The following is a 13,969-nucleotide window of genomic DNA, read 5'->3' as shown; positions in this document are numbered from 1 at the left end:
TCCCACTGGATCCTTCTGCTAGTTAAATAAAGTAACGGCAGGGTGAAATAGACAGGGGTGTTGCAGATTCTGTTAGAGACCACCACACTGTGGGTACTGTACTACAGCATAGAAAGTCACAGTCCAACATGTCATATTTAAGTAGTAGATTGCCTGAACCGAATTGAAGGTCTTAACAGCATAACAAAAGAATGATTCTCCAGGGAGATGGGAAATGCAAACACACATTTGTTTTTTTGTGGGCTAACAGACACAACAGACGGCAGCTGGTTCAAGCAATCGAATGATTCATTTGAGATGGGACTTATCAAATGAAATGTGAGCACTGATTACTTTTAACAAGGGTGGGGCTAATAATTCTTGATCGTTTTTTTTCATCAGCAGAAAATTGGATGCTTATTCAATATTTTGTCAAATTAAGTAGAGTCTTAAAAGGGATCAGACTAACCTACTGTAAGTAGGTGAAAAGATTAACTCTAGTTGATTCATTATTATAGGGGCATGCACACTAGGCCCAGTTGCCACCATTGTTTACAATGATTGTAAAGAGGAACAGTCGCACCAATTAGGCTATAGTACAACGTTACACAGGGAGGTGCAGCCGTATAGTTCAACCTTGCGTACCTGTGCTTGAGCCCAGTATGGAGCAATCACAAAACAAAATGGACTTTGTGGTCACACGTGCTTGGGCACAGTATAGTGGCTAAATTCTTCCATCTTTTCCTAGAAGATTTGTGGAGCTAAGTGAATTGCTTTACAGATCCAGCTTTGTCCTCAACACAAAGGCATGAGTGTGGCATCATTTCCCAGTCTCCACTGGGATTATAACTGAAAATAGACCATAAACAGAAGAGACATCCAAGAAGTTCCAAATAAGCATTGATGAAATAATATGAATAAAAGGTGTCCGGTGTCAAAATATTACTTAACTGTAAAATACACAATTTTATTTGTTATTATTAATAAAAAAAAAGGTGAGGAAAATATAGAGATATTCACTAAGTTTTAAGAAATGTGCATTTGCACGTATTTGACTGGCTTGCTGGCTGACGATGCAACAGAGCAAATTCTAATTATTAGCAAATTATTCAGGTTTGACATTTTTTGGTGGAATAATGTTAAGAACATTTTTCCCAACCTGGTACTCATGGATTTCCTCAGGTCGGACAGTAACAGTGACACTGAATTCTCCTAAAAAAACTAATTAAATGTGCTTGTAAATTCAAGGGTTGCCAAAACGTTGCAGAAACTTGTTCTGAAAGACAAAAAGAGGAGGATAAAACAAACACGTTGGGTCCTAACAAAGGCTTCAAAAGTACCATTAAATTATTATCAAACTGCCCTTTCTCTCAGCGGTATATGGACGGCAACTATCTCACATTTAGAAAACACACCCACATGTGCCAATACTCAGCCATAACTGTGTGTTTGTGTGTGAGGAGGTGCAGTTTGTTTGGGCAGGAGGAAGTTGCTATTTACATAAAAAGGTGTTGGACCAGTACACATTTAACTGCTTTGGCTTGTGTGTGTGCGAGTGAGACTGTAATGAGAGAGTGTTTAGCTGTGTAAGCTCGTGTGTGTGAACATAATCGCCCATGATATACAACATTATGGCCATTTCTTAATAGCAGTGTTTTAAGAACAGCCATTAATGCAGCTTGTAAAATATTCCCCAACACTGAGCCAAACACTCACTTTAATTTCACCTCCCTCCCTCTCTCTCTCCCGACCTCGCTCTATCTTTCCTTCACCTCATTTGTGGGAGAATTTATTTAACTCGTTAAAAACAATTCTGTGAATATTCCCAGCTGAGTGACCAGGCTTCCGTTTTTTCTTTCGTTCCTCTCCCTTGCTCCCTCTCTTTTTGTTTTTCCCCCTCTTTTTCTGAAACTAACCTGTATAATGTTGTCAGAACTGCTCGAAAATGAAGTGCTAAGTGTTGCTTTTTATGGGGAGGAAACAGAGTGGAACAGCGGGTGTGTGTTTTCTGATGCCTACAAGACACACACATATTGATACATATACGCAGACATACACGTGTGTTCAGAAAATTACAGCCTGCTCATTGATCAGAAAGCCACAGGCTTTAAGCGAAAAGGTCATTAGTGATTTCTGCGCGAGTGTTGCCATGCATTTTTTTCTTTGAGTGTGTTTTTAGGGGTAACATTGTCATTAGGGCACCTTGGTGAAAATCTGTTCTCAATTGTTGTGGGGATTTCAGCTGTTTTAATTTGGACAGTAAAGGCGCTGCCAGCTCTACCCACCGAGATGCCGTGACCACTTAGCAATGTACATTTAATTTACACACACAACCTTTGCTCTGTGTGTCGTGTCCATAAAAGCTCAGCTCATAATTAGTTTTTCCAAAATCCTGATGCGTCATGAGCTGTTTGTTTAATTAAAGGCTTTAATTAAAGGCTTTAATAATGTGCAGAAAATGATTAAATAAAACTGTTGCAGTGTAAAGCAAAAAACTAGTGATCTCCTTCTCCGTTTCTGCAGTAAGGCTTCTTTAACCCTTTATAGAGCACTCATTGAAATACTTTGAAATTCAAAAATTAAACCTCAGAGTGTTATTGGGAGACATGACAAAACTCTATTTCTGTTAAAACATTTTTCAAAAATGTTTTAATTTCATTTAGAAAAATAAACATTGACAAAGCTACCATATTAGGTTCAAATGCCACAATAGCAGGATCAGTGACATAGGGCGATCTCTTCTGATTGGCTGAGTGAGGATCACATGCTTCTCGACCTTAGATGGGAGATGCAGAAGGGTGGCCATATGTCACGTGTACGGAAATTACCAAAAATAGTCGTTTGCCCATTAAAGGGTTAAAATGCTGCTACATGTGAAGCATATAAAGGGCAATTAAACAACAAAAATAAGGTTGCAATAAAACTATTGTACTGTTCAAAAATACCAGTGATCTAAAGAAAACACCAAAATAATTTATTTTTAACCTTGTAAAATATAGTAACCCTATAAATGGCACATATAAACATCGCACAAAAAGTAAGGTCATTTGTGTTTGGTAGATTATTTCTTTGGTATCGACAGAAACGTTTTTCATGGGCGCAACACACATACTCGGCTCTGCTGCTTATTCCACAAATTTATGTTCTGTGCAGCATTTAAAAACTTAAAAAAAAACAGGCTTCCAATGTTACAAGATTCATTCAAGCAATGTTACAACAAACAAATAATCTAACAAACAAATTTCTTTAATTTTTGTGCAATGTTTACTTCACATCACTGCAAGCAGCAAAGCAAGCCAATACAAACTTTTTTTGGGGGGGAAAATATATTTTTCAAGCATAGACAATGGAAGTTCAAGGTTTTATGTTGGAATTCAAAGCCGAGCTTTAATATATTTATAAAATGTCAATTCAAGCGAGCATGGAGTGCCTTTAAAGTAACGGTTAAAATCTCTTAAACCAATTCTTAAATCAACTGAATTTAGTGTCAACAGGTTTTGATTTATTACTTTTATAATTGACAGAAAAGTTACATGAAAAGGAAAAAGATCTGTCTGTGTATGGGTTAACTGCATCGGTTTTTTAAAAATTATACCTCACTGAAAAGGAGCATCTAAATTTGCTGTTTTAAGCACCGATGTTAGGGGCGGAGTTGAATCAGCACTTCTCATCTTTCTCCCTTTTTCTGACTCCCTCCCTCCCAGGTCATTTGCGTGTTTCCAGCTGACAGCTGGCTATGAGCACCTCTGACTCTGCCCGAGGAAGAGACACAGGATTGGATGGAAACAACTATTTTTGAAATGAAAACACGTAGTTGCTTCACATAAAGAAATCTGTCATGAATAAACATCATGTAGTACACTCCTGTTTGCAGGTGAGGTACTAAGGATGCATGATGCGTCTATTCCTTTTGGCTTTTCTTTCAAATCGATTCCCATAGTCAAAGCTGAACAATAATCGTAATGGAGCTTAACTCAGGTTTAATGGTTGTGCTGGTTTTGTCCCTCGAGCAGTGAGGGGTCCTGGGATACAAACGGAAACCAGATGGAAGCTGTGATGGCACTAACTTCCTTCATCTCAACAAACAGGAAATGGAATTATAGTTGATTATTCACACTGCTCCCAGCCTTAAATCTCAGCTTACAAGTCTATATCTGTTTTGGCCAATGCAGAAAAAAAGGCATGTGTTTTTGTGTGTACATGTGGTGAAATGTGTGTATTTGTGTGTGTGTCAATGTGATTAGGTATGTGGGGTGTTGGCCGTTAAAGAGAGCTAATAAAGTCTGTTCCCTTTCATTAGTGCTCATTAAAACAGGCTGGCAAGATTAGTTTGTGTTTGTGTGTGTTTAGGTGTAGCTGAGTTTGAGTGTCTGCGTTAACTAGGTAATATGGTGTGTGCACATGTGTGCGCCGATGTGTGTTTGAGTGTGTATTCAATAAGCATGTGTTATGTTGTTAATAGCACACCTCGTTGGCCAGGCAAAATTAGGTTGTTAAACTGGTGCACAACTATGCTTGTGTACTCTGAGTTAACAAAGACAGGTCCATATTTGTGAACAAGTTGTGTGTATGTGCATGCAGCATGTGTGTGTGTGTGTGTTTCGGTGTCAGGATTGCTTAACCTTCCCATGGCTGTGTTGCAGCATGTTAATCCTGGCGCGATACTTTGGCAACTTCGGTTTAGATCTTTTATTGACTGATCAGGGCTGACTCAAGCCCACTGATTATTGTTTGAATCTTTTCAGGGAAAGTTTTGATTTAATTGTAAATAAAGTTATAAGCCAGTTTTTCATAATAATTAACAATGTGTTGTTTTTTTTTTTATTATGTTGATCCAAAGACTGTGAAAACTGACGACAAGACAGCCCACAATAAGTGGAGCCAAAACATTTGTAGCCCCCCCTGCTGACTACCCCACGTCAAAACCATGGCTCTAGACTGTTCCCTCTTTTGCCATGTTCACAAACGCACGTCGGAAAATGTCTAGATAATTACGGGATGACTGCTCCGGAGATTCTTCAAATCTAGCTGTTCACATCCGCACCACACAGCTGGAGACTATCTATGTTAGATGGGAGTCAGTGCTTCCTCCCCACCTCCATCCGTCTGTTAAATGGCTGACAGGGACTGTGATCACTTTCTTTTACCACTTAATTTATCACTTAATTTACCACTGCTTTTAATCTATTGTTGTTTTTAAGCTATTTATTAGGGACTTCATGACCAATCAGAATTTTTACTTTTTTTAATTTTTAAAGTGTGAATGTTGTGTGTGTTGTGTCTTGTGTTCTGTACTGGCGCTTTCCCTGCAATGAAGTTCCTAACGGATAAATAAAGTTCATTTGATTTGATTTGATTTGATAATGACAATATTTGTCCTCATACCAATGCTATGTGAAGTCCAATGGAATGACAACATCAGCAAAGGAGCGGAGAACAACATACTGGTGAACAGAAAACTTAATGCAGCCGTTTGATTATATACACAGAGATCGTAGTGGTCGCGTGCAGACACTCTATGCACTGTGCAGCAGTAACAGTATAGAAACGTCACTCCCTCTCCTACTGGCTTGAGTCGGAGGTTATCCGGAGAGCATCCTGACGGTTTCTCACATCAGCTCACTTGGACTTGCTACAGAAAAAAATTCTAGCGGAAAAGTGTGTGCGAAAACACTGGCTGTTTGAGTTCACATATACAGCTCCTCTGGGTAATCTCTGAAGTTTTTCAGGAGATTTGCGTACGTGTGAAAAGAGTATTTGACACCAGATGATGTCACCAGCGCACTATGTCAGCACTCATCTTGGATAGTAATTTGGTTTGAGCAGAAATCTGCACCTTTTTTGTACATGTGGAGGCAGTGCAACAAGCTGTAAACACCACAGAAACTGACCTGAAACTTTAAGGAGGACATGGAAAATGTGTTGGCAAGAGATTACATGTTATTAAGTTCAGCTGTCACAGAGTGACTTTCAAATGTATATTTTGTACTTTCTTATTTACATCACGATCAACTACTGCAGATATAGGAGTGGCAGTAGATCAGTTTGTAAGGACTGGAGGGTCACCGGCTGGTGCAGACCAAAATACAGAAGTTGTTCTGGTAGCTGGAGAGAGGCCAGGGCACGTCCTGAGCACTGCCGAGGTGCCTGTAAGCAAGGCACCAAACCCCCCCAAACCTCTGCTGCTAGTGTGTAGCAGCCACACTCCAACATCTCTCTACTGACGCATGTCCACAGGTCCTGTGTATGAAGCATGTCTCTCAAAAACAGTGTGAAACCAGAATTTCCCTCAGGGGTAAATAAAGTATTTCAAAGTCAAAAATAAATAAGTAATAATAATATCTTGCTAATATTAAGCTGCCACATAATAAACTCTGTTAGCTATTGAGGGCAGGTAGTGTAAATCAAAGATAACGACATCAAGGGATTCAACAAAAAAATAGAAACAAGTAACACCAAAAGGCATTAAATACAAATGTATTTTTAAATATGTCAATACTTTATGAGGAACTCTGATTGTATAAGCTTTAATTATGTCTGTAGTAGCAGGTTTTTTTTGGAGGGTGGGATTAGTCTCTCTCGTCCCGCCGTTCTCCAGGAGCACAGATGATATGTTCACACAGCTGCGATCTCAGATGTGGCCTTTTTAGCAGCTCCTAACTCAACACCTCGCAACGGGATACACTTTATTACCACACACACACACATGAATGGGCACCCAGCACCCCTCCCAGTCATGCCTGGCAACTTTGTAGTTTCTCACAGCTCTGTTCCCTGGAATCATAAAAACTAAGGCAAAAACATCTAACCTAGATACCTGTGACATGCCTAAATCTTTCTCCACCTTTTTTTAACAGAGAGGGAGACACGGAAAAGGAGAAAATGTAATCTGTGCGCTCTTTAGCAGCTAATTAAGAACTAAAAAGAAAGTTAGAAAATGAAGAAAAAAGAAGGCAGACTGTTTGCATTTGAAAAATTAAGTTTGCTGTTGTACTTCACAATAAAGAAAGAAATCATACCAATTTAAAAGCAGAAGAAACAATTCAATCTTTGGTGTTGTAAGGCAGGGTTTGATTCAGTTTCAAAAACACATTCAGTCTGATGAAATTCTCCAATAACCCCTTAAATTTCTGTTTGTGATTTTTGGACATTTCTGAATCTTACTACTTATATCTGCTAACACGTGTTGCATATGCAGTGCTCTTTATAAAGGGTATGTGTCAATTGTAATGAATGTGAAATTTAGGCTCAATTCAAACAAAACTGTGACTATATAAAAATGTACTGTTTGCAGGTGTTTGTCCTGTATGAAAGGTCTCAGCTATAACAACTTGTTGCTTGCCATTGGTGGGGCATGAAATGCTCTCATTATAGAAACTCATTATCTATGATGCTATAAAGGAGAAATGATTGAACTATATCCAAGAACACTTCAGTGTTGATAGCAGAAGTCTCACTGTTGATTACCCCAAACTGTGTGTTAGAAACACAGAGCTGTTAAAAAGGAGGTGTTAGTCATGTTTTATACCCTCGTGTTTTTCTTGTAAAAATATTTTACAAATGCAAAAGTATTGGAGAAGGGCTGGTTATACACACATCACGTAAGTGCAGTTCAACACAAAAAAAACGTTTGAAGAAGGAGATGACCACACACTTGCTAAAGTGCCACAAAAAGTATCAATCACAATCTTTAGATCCAAGATCTCCTTTAGGTGTCAGTTAGCACAAGTATCAAACTTTAAGAACTAACCAAAAACAACAACCTTATGCATACATGCAGCATTAAGATGCTTGTATTCCCAGTACAAGAGCTGCAATCACGAGCAAAACTTTTACCATGTGTTAATGAAGGCGGATGCAGTTTGCCTTTAATTTAGTGCAACTTTTATGTCTGCCTTTAATGAGTCGTTCACCATGTGCGCTTATGTCGTATGTTAGCTTGGTCTTTCCAGTGGTGCTGCCTGCCCATTTTTTTTCCAGTGCTAATGTGCTAATCTGCTGTTTAGTCCAACCAGATGGGCCTCTCTCTATGTTGGAAGAAGATGGGGAGATTGAGAGGGAGGGGGGAGTAAAGGAAGTTACCTGCAGAGATCTCCCCTCATTAAAAAATCCCTCTGCTGAAATCACAAACCCCACACTCAGCCCCTCCCCTCCCTCAATCTCTTTCTTCCATCCCCCTTTCCCAGGATAACCGAGAAAACTTTAATAAAGCAGCGACAGGCTCAGACACCCAAACTCTACTCAACCATATCTCCCTTTCACACTCTTTCCCTGCGAAGCTTTCTAACCCCTTCCAAATACTCATTTACGTCCATCTAGAGCTAATGTCTGACACTTAACATGAAGAGATTCGTCATACTTTGGCATCCACATCACAGGCTCGTTGGCATATGTGCTAACTTCACATAAAACTAACACATTCCTAGCCATAGATGAAAATAAAATGAGTGCAAGAGATGAAAGCTAGCGAGCTCTGAGAGCTATATTGATGTATATGATTCGAAGTATGGTTTAAGAAAGGTGCTATAAACCACATATGAAATGCAATCAGGGAGACCACACATGCTATAGCAGTCATTCAGACACATTCTAACAGCTCTCTCATCGATGCCCTCTGAACATCTATCAAGTTCAGACCATCATGCACGAGTGCATTTGACAAGAAAAGGAGGGTTTAAGATCGAGGGCAGGAGGAAAGATGGAGGGAAGGGGAGGGGGGAATTTTTAAAAGCCTGATAAAAATTCTAATCCTTTATTGCTCTGCTTTTGCTGTTGGCAAAAGAAAAAAAAGGAATGAAAGAAAAAGAGTGAGGAGAGAAGTGCAATGCTGTTTCTGAACAGACTTAACAATGGAAACTTCACCAAGCTTGTCAAAAAATCTGCTCGTATCATGTATACAAAAAGGACTGAGCTGCTGAAAACCTTCATATCGAATTCTGAGCCCAAAAAGAAAAATGTAACCAAAGTTAACAGTGGCCTTCTCGCTTACACACACACACACACACACACACACACACACACACACACACAAACGCAGACTCCATCTTTCATCACAAGACAATGATCTCTTTTCCTGGACTGTCTACGCACTCCAAACCCAAAACCGCGGGACTAAAAATGGGTCCTTGTCATAGTCTATTAGGAGTAAATTTGCTGTGTCCACAGAGTTGTTTCTCTCTTTCCCATTCCAGACCCTTTCGCCATGTTTTGATTGCACCCTGGATTCTGTCCTCTCACCGGCCCTCACAATGTTTAGGATAGCCGCACAGCACCCTGATCTACAGATAACATTGATTTTTCAAAGGGTATCTAATAAGTTCATAACCTCTCCATCATCAGAGTCGTTCTCCTACCTCCAGAAATACTGTCCACTTTAGTTCAGGTAACTGTGTATTGTTATGTCCAGTCAGGTGTGAAATGGACATCCTCAACACATTGCACAAAAGCAGCTCAGAAAATGAAGGAAAAACACTCAATCACAGGGACATGTAAACATCTTAAACGATACATAATTTCATATCTGCTGTTTTATTTTCATTTCAACCGATGGGTAGAAACATGCAGCCCTTTAGCCAGAGGAGAAGTTGATGTTGGACATTTCTGCAAAAAAACTAAAATTACTTAAATGAGAGCACAATGTTGGTGTCCAACACTAACATCTTAAAGGAATATGTTGACATTCTTGGTTATATGCTTATTCACTTTCTGGCTATAGACAGACGAGGAGTTCAGAAAATAATAAAGCTTTTGCCAGAAGCCAGTTAGCTTCGTGAATAAATGTGAAAACGGTTAACTTGGCTCCTTCAGGTAACCACTGAACAAACTGTTAAGTGCATCTAAAGAATGCATTAACACGTCGCATACTATAATCAAAGATGCCTTCCAATGGAGTTTGGGCAAAAACAAAAATTGCTCAGCCACAAAGTAAAAAAATGGCTCAATGAAAATAATCTTCTGGATTGTAAAGGGAACCAAATTGTAGTTTTTGCTTTGCTACACAAAGAACACTTTTTGCACTGCACTGACCAGTGACATGCAATGCAAATTGTGCCAGGTGAATTCTTCTATGGAATTCTTTAGGCTTGACACAGGTCTGGAAGAAGTCTTTTCCCTGCTGTTATTACTTCTGATTTGTTTTAAAAGGACTATGCAGAGTATTGACAGTATTAAAACTCAGCAGAAAAGAGGCATGACTCATTTAAGATTATAAGAATATAGACTATAAAATCTGCCTCACTGGAGCATATTGATTAAAAAAACCATTCTGGTCTATTACACTTACAGAAAAAAATCAAGCACTGAATTTCCATCTGCTCTCTGCTGGGCTATACAAAACCAGTTACACAGAAAGTGTTGTTCATTGTTACATCTGTTTTGTAATCTGTGTCATGGTTTTTTTCTTTTGGGGTATGATAATGTCAGAAATCAGGGAAAGAGTGTGGGGAATGACATGTGGGAAAGGAGCCACAGGTCAGATTTGAACCTGGGCTGCCTGCTTGGAGGTCAATAGTTCCCGTACACGAGGCACACACACTAACCACTATGCGTCCAGCGCCCCCATGGATCACTATGTTGCTGCCTGCTAACAACTCTACCTACAGGTAAAAATGAAGTTACCTGAAGCTGAAAGCAAGACTACTCCTCTGCAGTCCAATGTTAATTTATAATATAACTACAGTATTTGTGTCCTTTCTGCACCTCTGTCCAAACAGTTTAAACTACAAACAGCATGCTTGCTTTACTGTGGCTCATAAACATTCATTCCTGTTCAGCTCATGTGACTGCCTGCTGTGATTACCTGCACTGTTCAGCGCCAGATATAAAAGACAAACAATCTGTCACCATTAACTCTTCCTATAACCCACATAACACAGGGCCGTTCTAATAAACTACAACTGTTGTTTACATAGGCATAAAGTCACAGAACATTGACCCTGATAATACCTGACAGTAATGCCTGCTTTTCTTTTTCTTGGCCCAGTTTGGTTTGGAGCCTCTGTGCTCTCATAGCAGCACACAGTCAGGATAGATTTGATCAAAGACGGTCTCATTCTGAGTGTGTATACTGCGGCTTTGTGTAGTTTCTGTCCATTTGTGAAAGATGCAGTGTGTTTGCGTGTGTGTGTGTGTGTGTGTGTGTGTGTGTGTGTGTGTGTGTGTGTGTGTGTCTCATGTACAGTATATGTAAGTTTACTTGTCACAATGCCAAACCTCCTCACTCTATCAAACACACCTTATCTACATGTCTTTAATCCATGTGGCTGGAAATAAATACAGCTGGGCTTCTTCACTCAGATGACCAGAAAACATCGATTGTGGACGATCAACAGATGGCAGAGAAAAGCAAAAGAAGACTGGCGCTGTCATGCATCTAGTATTAATATCACAACGTCTGAAATGGCTTCTCTGCAGGAGAGGATTTTACACACTGAACTCACAAACAATACATGTTTATTTTTGATATAGAGTATAAATTGCTAATTGTATATGTAAGGAGAAAGTGTTACCCTGTTTTTACGTCTTTGCTACAAAAACAAAATCCAACCGATTAATAGTCTACCTTTTACATTCATCCCTGTTTTTGATCACAGCAAACTTGCTCTATCAGACTTATGTTATCGCCTCACAGTTTCAGGGGCTGTTGTGTGTGAGTAGTGGGTCTATTAGCATAGTTAGTATTAGAATTTTTTTCATTTGGCCTGAAAAATATTAACTGCTCTGTTTTAATTTCATTAGGATCGGCAGTTAGAACCTTGAAGAATTGAGTATTTTCAATAGTCTATATGCAGCCAAGTTGCAGCAGTATGTCTCAACAGCAGCCAATGCAACACCTTTCATATTTTTAGTAAGCCTCACAGAGGAGGGGCAATCTCACAGTCCTCTTGGATGCAAATAATTCCTATACAGTTTTTTCTGGCTTACAGAATATCTAACATTATTATTTTCAGGTAAAAACGTAAGGGCTACCAGAGCTTTGAACAAAACGTTGACCACACAGTATACAGTATATATCCTCCTTAACAACTTCAATATTTCATCGATAGATACAGTTTAGGGTCTGCACAACATATCTGGGCTTGTGGATCTCAGAGGATTCATTATTAATCAGCCACTTGGCAATTATTATTATTATAAAAGCTTGATCTCATTGTCATGCAACAAGACGACAAGCAAACAAACAAACAGGGATTGCCTCCGCATTGTGTGTGATGTCAGCAGGTGTGGTCAGCTGCTTCCAGCTGCATCCTCTTCTGCTGGGTGTGAGCAACATCCTCACTGCCTCATTAACAAACCACGTGTGTGTGTGTGTGTGTGTGTGTGTGTGTGTGTGTGTGTGTGAGAGAGAGAGAGAGAGAGAGAGAGAGAGAGAGAGACCATGTTCAGATGGTCAGTACTTGCAAGAGATGAAAGACTAAAAAGCCTGGCCAGCTGATGGTAAGTACAGTTACACACACACACACACACACACACACACACACACACACACACACACACACACACACACACACACACACACACACACAAACACACACACACACACACACACAAACACACACACACACACACACTAACAACCCGTCTGTGTGGAAATGTGCAGCTTTGTGGGGTAATTACAGGGTCTGAGTGAAGGAGTGCCAGTGTGTCAGCTGGTGTGTGGGTGAAATAAAGTCAACAAAGCTTAATTGTCTCAAATATATGAATGATGAATGGATGACGGCTGCACAGATGGGCCAATAAACGTAGAACTGATGGAGGAACCAAGGCATTTAATGAGGGGATGGATGAGCAGATTGAGCTTATTTAGACTTGTGTGCCCTTTTCCTCGTCCTACTTTCTGCATATTTTATTATAAGGTATACTTCAAAATAGAGTAGGATTAAAATACATATATTCCACTCTCGAAACATCAGTCCAAACCATAAACCTAGTAAATTCTTCAGTTTTTATGTCATTTTATGTCGGCACTTGTGAACCTTTTATTTGCCGCTGTCTCCCTCCACAATCTGTTTGAAGCAGTCAACATCTGAGGGGTTTATTTGGAGCCACAAATATCACAAATATCCCCCAGGCCTTAATATATGCTAAAAGCCTAGTTGTGAATTCAGAAAGTAAAAATGCATACACACACTTGCATGTGTGACCAGGCCATAATATGTTTGGACGGAGCAGGATGCCAGGCAGTGCCCATTAAAGGCTCTAATGTGGCAGTGGTTTCATGGTGGTTGGCACATATCAGCAGGAAGAGGGCAGAGAGAGGGATGTAAAAAAGAGAGGGAGAGATGGGGAAGTGTGAGAGAGGGAGAGTAAGCTAAAGAAAGAGGGTTATAGTTTCAGAGGCACACCACAGGCATCAAACACTGAGGATATATGAATTCTTTTGCTTTCTCTTTCTCGCTCAGGGTGTCCTCACTTCATCTCTCTCTCTCTCTCTGGGTGAACGGCTCATTCACAGTGTAGTCCTGCGGTGATCTGAGTGGACTCTGCCCTCTCTCTCTCTTTCCACTTTCATCCCTTCTTTTCTTTTTCGCCATGTCGGGAGAGTTAGGGGGGAATCCAAACAGTCCTACTTCCCCTGAACTCATCTTTTATTAATCAGAACCTCAGCGGTGTGTCGGTGGGGAAGAGTGACGCACACGGGTTTGTGAGTTTAAAACACACAAGTTAAATAGCAAGAACATGCAAGTGACCGCTGACAAATGCCTCGGGGTGTTTCATATTTCCTACGCTGCAAAACAGGCTGTGGCAGAGAACAGCAGAGCCCTCAGTTTGTGCCTGAGTATGTGTCAAAGCGAGAGACCGTCCCCGCCATTCATGAAGCCTCTCTCTCTTTCTCTCTCTCTCTCTCTCTCTCTCTCTCTCTCTCCCTCTCTCTCTTCTCCGGCTCACAGGCGAAGCAGAGCGGATATTCTGGGTGGTGTTATTCCAGGTGTGGAGTCGTCGAGGTCTCCATTCTGTGACCCTGTTATCCTGGGAAGAGGGAGAGTAGTAA

Source organism: Symphodus melops (genome assembly GCF_947650265.1).
Source record: "Symphodus melops genome assembly, chromosome: 1".
NCBI classification, from domain to species: Eukaryota; Metazoa; Chordata; class Actinopteri; order Labriformes; family Labridae; genus Symphodus; species Symphodus melops.
Note: the sequence above shows the minus strand (reverse complement) of the source record.